The following is a 6549-nucleotide window of genomic DNA, read 5'->3' on the forward strand; positions in this document are numbered from 1 at the left end:
TGCAGAAAATATATATATTTTTATTGAAGTAGAGTCAGTTTACAATTTTGTGTCAATTTGTGGTGTACAGCATGTTTCAGTCATGCATATACATACATATATTCCTTTTCTTATTTTTCATTATAGGTTATTAAAAGATACTGAATATAGTTCCCTGTGCTGTACAGAAGAAACTTGTTTATTTTATATATATTAGTTAGCATCTGCAAATCTTGAACTCCCAATTTACCCCTTCCTACCCCCTTCCTGCTCCTGGTAAACCATAAGTTTATTTTCCATGTCTGTGAGTTTGTTTCTGTTTTGTAAATAAGTTCATTTGTCTTTTTTAAGATCCACATATAAGTGATATCATATGGTATTTTTCTTTTTCTTTCTTTCTGACTTACTTCACTTAGAATGACAATCTCCAGGTCCATCCATGTTGCTGTAAATGGCATTATTTTATTCTTTTTTATGGCTGAGTAGTATTCCATTGTATAAATATACCACAACTTCTTTATCCAGTCATCTATTGATGGACATTTAGGTTGTTTCCATGTCTTGGCTATTGTAAATAGGGTTGCTGTGAACACTGGGGTGCATGTGTCTTTTTGAATTAAGATTCCCTCTGGGTATATGCCCAGGAGTGGGATTGCTGGATCATATGGTAAGTCTGTTTTCAGTCTTCTGAGAAATTTCCATACTGTTTTCCTTAATGGCTGCACCAAACTATATTCCTACCAGCAGTGTAGGAGGGTTCCCTTTTCTCCAAGCCCTCTCCAGCATTTATCGTTTGTGGATTTTTGGGTGATGGCCATTCTGACTGGTGTGAGGTGATACCTCATTGTAGTTTTGATTTGCCTTTCTCTGATAATTAGTGATATTGAACATATTTTCATATGCCTATTGGTCATTTGTATGCCTTCAGTGGAGAATTGCTTGTTTAGGTCTTCTGCCCATTTTTGGATTGGGTTGTTTTTTTCTTATTAAGTTGTATGAGTTGTTTATATATTCTGGACATTAAACTTTTGTCATTTCCATCACTCCCTACGAGGTGCAAATTTCAAACTCCCAATTTATCCCTTTCCACCCCCTCTACCGCCAGTAAACGTAAGTTCTCTCTGTCGGTGAATCTGTTTTGGTTTTGTAAATAATTCTGTGTGTGTGTGTGTGTGTGTGTGTGTGTGTGTGTGTGTTTTAAGATTCCACATATGAATGATAGTGTATGGTATTTTTCTATCTCTTTCTGGCTTACTTCACTTAGAAAGACAATCTCCAGGTCCACCCATGTTGCTGCAAATGACATTTTTCTTTTTTATGGCTGAATAGTATTCTGTTATATAAGTATACAACAACTTCTTTATCCAGTCATCTGTCAATGGACATTTAGGTTGTTTCCATGTCTTGGCTGTTGTAAATAGTGCTGCTGTGAACATTGGGGTACATGTGACATTTCAGATTATATTTTTCTCTGGACATATGCTCAGGTTCAAAAGCATTTTAAATACCCTGCATTTGTGCTCTCCTCCCTTCATGATCACTGTTTTTAATACCACATTTTACATTTAATTCTTCTGTGTATCCCTTAACTGCTTGTTGTGGATACAGATGATTTTACTACTTTTGTCTTTTAACCTTCCTGCTGGCTTGTGTGTGGGTAACTTCCTACCTTTACTGTGTGTTTGCCTTTACTGGTGGGCCTTCCCATTTTGTAATTTTCTTGTTTCTAATGTGGCCTTTTCTTGTCCATCTAGAGACGTTCTTTTAGCATTTGTTGTAAAGATGTTTTGGTGGTGCTCAATTCTTTTAGCTTCTGCTTGTCTGTAAATCTTTTGATTTCTCCATAAAATCTGAACGAGAGCCTTGCCAGGTGAAGTATTCTTGGTTGCAGGCTTTTCCCTTTCATTGTTTCAAATACATGCTTTAAATATATCACTTGCTTTAAATATATCATGCCACTCCCTTCTGGCCTTCAGAGTTTTAGCCAAAAAATCAGCTCATAGTCTTATGGGAGTTCCCTTGTATGTTATTTGTTACTTTTAATATTCTCTCTTTAATTTTTGTCATTTTAGTTACAGTATGTCTGGGGATGTTCCCCTTAGGGTTGTTCCTGTATGGGACTCTCTGCAATTCCTAGACCTGGGTGGCTGTTTCCTTTCCTAGGTCAGGGATGTTTTCAGCCAGTATGTCTTCAAATATTATCTCAGGACCTTTCTCTCTCTTCTTCTTCTGGGGCCCCTTTAATACAAATATTACTAATGTGTTTGGTGTTGTCGCAGAGGTCTCCTAAACTGTCCTCATTCTTTTCATTGTTTTCTCTTTTTTTCTGTTGTGCTGTAGTGTCTTCCAGCTCACTGATCTGTTCTGCCTCACTTAGTCTACTGTTGATTCCTTCTAGTATATTTTTTAATTTCAGTTATTGTATTCAACTCCATTTGGTTGTTCTTTATATTTTCTGACTCTTTGTTTAAAGAAATTCTCACTTCTTGCTCTGCACCCATTCTCCTCCTGAGGCCTTTGATCACCTTTGTGATCATTACTCTGAACTCATTCTCAGGTAGATTCCTACGTCGTTCACATCACTTCATTCTTCTGGATTTTATCTTGCTCCTTTGTAACATACTCCTCTGCTGGCTTATCTTGCCTAAATTTCTATTTGTATTTTGATGTATGTGGTAGGTTAGTTACATTTCTTGACCTTGGAGAAGTAGCCTTCTGTTGGAGACGTCCTATGTTTCCCGGCCATATGCTCCCTTCTCGTCACCCAAGGGCCAGGGACCAGCTGGTCCCAGGGTAGGTTCTGGCCTGCATTTGTGGACTCATTCCGTAGGCTGCTGGATGGTAATGTTCTTGCTTCTGATGGGTGACGCTGGCCCAGTGGCTCACGCAGGCTTCCTGGTGGGAGGGGCCTGTGCCTACCCACTGGCAGATGGAGCTGGGTCCTGGCCCTTGGGTAGGTAGGGTCCAGGGGCATGTTTAGAGGCCGCGGTGGGCTCAGGAAGTCTTTAAGCAGCCTGTCTACTGATGGGTGGGAATGTGTCCCCACTCAGTTTTCTGGCCAGAGACATCCCAGCACTGGCTCCTACAGGCTGTTGGGTGGGGCCAGGTCTTGGTACTAAGGAGGCAAGGTCTCAGCCTTCAGGAAGGAGAGTTCATGCACATGAATGCTCCCTGATACACCCACCACCATTTCTGTTCCCCTGGGTGAGCTACAGCTGCCCCCCAGGAGGCCCCCGAGACCAGCAGGTGGGTCTGGCCCAGGCTTCTGTGAAGTTGCTGCTCTTGCCCTTAGTCGCTGTGAGCATGAGGCTTTGTGTGCGGCCGTTAAGGGTGAAATCTGTTCCCCCAGTCCTGTGGGGCCCTGCCCTGCAGTGAGGCCTTGCTGGCCTTCACAGCCAGATACTCCAGAGGCTCCTCTCCCCAGGGCCAGGCCTCGAGGCTGGGAAGCCTGGCGCGGGGCCCAGGACTCTGACTTGGGGAGGGGGCCTCTGCAGTGCAGTGATTCCCCAACTTGTAGGTCGCCCACCAGCGGGTATGGGGTTTGCTTTTGTCCTGAGAGCACCCCTCCCACCCATCTTGTTGAGGTTTCCTCTTTATGTCTTTGGTTATGGAAGCTCTTTTCTGGCAGGTTCCAGTATTTTACCAGTGGCTGTTCTGCAGTTAGTGTAGGAGGAGTGCTTTTGGTGTGCTCGTGAGAGGAGGCGAGTTCGGCTCCTTCAGAGGGCTGTGAGGGGCCACGGCTCCACTCCTGAAGGCCGCTCACACGCACTTCCTCTTTCTTGAGGTTCCTTTCAAAACAGGTGACTCCTACCCTCCTTGTTACTTTCCACCGCCTCCCAGCTCGCCCGGCCTCTGCCCTCCCTCACCAGCTCTCTAGGCGTGCGCATTCAAGGGCCTTTTAAGTCCGTATTGTCAGGGGCTGTGTTCTTCGCATCGAGAGGCACAGCCTGCCAGGGAGAGACACAGCTGAGAGCAAAGCCCTGCGCTCATCTCCGAGGAGTCTGCGTGCTGGCGTCCCGCCTCCGGCTGTGTGGCTGTGCCACACGCGTTCGCTCCTTTCAGCCTTTTCTCTAAGCTAGTTTGAACTGCGTTTCTGTCAGATTCCTGGTTACAGTTACTGTATTTTTATTTGCAAATTTATCAACTTTATACGCTCTGTGTATCACCACTTGGTTATATCAGCTCCTCTGCTGTAATTTTACTTGAAGCTCGGCTAACCTGCATGTCTCACCCTGTCGATTTTAGACAGCTCTCTTGAGTCCCCTCTGTGTACGCGAGCATATTGCCCCTCACCCTGGCGTCAGTCTCGTTCCCGGCAGCCTCCCACCGTGCGACTTGCCAGCTGTGTTTTGCCTTTACGTTATTAAGTAAGTATTAGTTAGAGATATGCATCGAGTCGGCAGTGACTTGTCTGAAAGTGGGAAGTAAAATAGCACTCGATCATTCTCACCACGGGAGCAGTATTCTCTGAAGTCAGAGCCGAGCGGTGTGCAAAGAGTCCACTTCCTCATCTGCAGGTTGGGCGCTGTGATCCAGCACCCACGTAAAGGAGTCTGTTCCTAGTAGCACCCAGGCGGATTTTCCTCACATTCGCAGTTACTTTGTGAAGTCATGTCACATTTCACGGGGGCTTGCTTCATGTTAGGACCATGACGTCTGGTGTGGCGTCTCCTTCGTTTTTCCCAGAGCCAATAATTGCCTTTCTTTCCTTCATCCTAAGAGCAAACTTTTGTCTTCACCATAGTACCAAGCTCCTCCAACTTCACACTCATTCTGTTTAATGTGACCGATTCCATTCCTTCTGAAGCTTTTCTTCGCTGACTCCCAGGATTCCTAGCCGACCAGCAATTCTGTTGCAGAGTCATCATCCTCATTCATCCTCGCCACCACTTCCCTAGGTTAGACCCACTGCTTGTGGAAGCCTTTCCTGTCTTTCCCTTTCCATCCAAGTTTTGCTAAAGGTAATCATCTAATACTCTAATGAAGGACAAGTGGGAGTAAACTGAAGTAAACCGCACAACTGCCTAACAGTACCGGTACTCGGCCTCACACTGCACTGCTGTCTGGGCACAGGCTTCTGAACTCAGAGCAGTTTTACCTTGTAAGCTGGAAGGTGCCGTTCTGTGTTCTGTCATCTAATATTGCTCCTGGGAGTTCCCTCTGATGCTGTCTTGACTGTTATTTTTTAGGAGAAATTTGCATTTTTGAAAGCTTGTAGGGAGGGTTCGTCTTTAGTGTGATGAAATGTCACAAGCCTACTTTGGGGTGACTTTTTCCCTGCTGCAGTTGTAGTTTTTGCCATTTCAGCCTGCCCAGTATTCAGTGAGCCATTCCCAGGTGAGCATTCGTACCTTTCTGAGTTTGGAAAGATTCTTAACCATTTATTTGATACATTCCTCTTGTATTTTGTTGCTTGTGTTTTGTTTTGTTTTGTTTTGTTTTGTTTTAGGTTTCTCATTACATGACTTCCCCTACTCTGGGTTTAGCCTGTTTGTTGGTCCTTACTACTTCCTTCATCTGTGATGATCCTTAGCTGTCTGTTCACATTGAAGAGTGATGTGGTTTGACTACCTGAGGCAGATACAAGAGGCTCTTTGTATAATCTCACAGTGGATGTTTCCCTGAATGAGGGTTACTGGGGTCTCTGCATTCATGGGAAAGGCAGGCGAGTTGATGAGAGATCCTCAAAATTCCAAAAAATGTTTCAACCTAGGCCACCAACTCTTCACTCTAGCTGCCCTAGTTCTCCGTAAGTTGTTTTTTCATAAATTTTAAAAGTTCCATGATTATATTCTTATCTAAAACTTCAAACATTACAAATAATAATTAACCTACCCTCTCGATCAAGGTATCCAATCTCAGTTCCTTCCCCAAAGAAACACCAGTTGGATGTGTCTTCATGACTTTTTCCAAGCATTTGCTTACTTACATACATTAGAAATATATTTTAAATATATAATACTCTATTATTCTGCACAATTTTCACTTTCAATCAGTGTCTTTTAGTCAGATCCATATGAGTGTTACCAGTCCATTCCTTTAAACTGCTGCTAGTTATTTCTAGTCATTTCTCTGCTGATGGAAGTTTAGATTGCTTCCAGTGTCGTGTGCTAACCATGCTGCCCTCCCAAGGGGCTAGAGTGAACATTTTAAAAACTACTATACCTCCAAAGTCACAGTGATGAGAGTATTCATTTCTCCATGCAACTGCCAAGTTTTTATATTATTTAAGTTTGCACCTCTTAGATAATAGCAAGGTTACGGACTTACAGTTACCGGCCATCTGCATCTCTTCTATGACTTGGCATCCTTTGTTTGTTTTTATTCTTGCTTGGTTGTCCTTTCCTTATTTGTAGCTATTCTTACATATTTCCCTTTGTATTATGTTACAATTTTTTTTTCCTTTCCTTGCTTTAACTTTGTTTAAAAAGCATGCCAACTCCTGACGTAAGTTCATTGACCTTTTCCTTTGTAGCTTTTATTTTTGTGTTTAGGAAGATCTATGTCCAACAGTAAAGTCGTAAACATATCCTACTATATTTTCTACTAATACTTCTATTGTTTACTTTT

This window comes from Camelus dromedarius, chromosome 9 (assembly GCF_036321535.1).
Source record: "Camelus dromedarius isolate mCamDro1 chromosome 9, mCamDro1.pat, whole genome shotgun sequence".
Lineage (NCBI taxonomy): Eukaryota > Metazoa > Chordata > Mammalia > Artiodactyla > Camelidae > Camelus > Camelus dromedarius.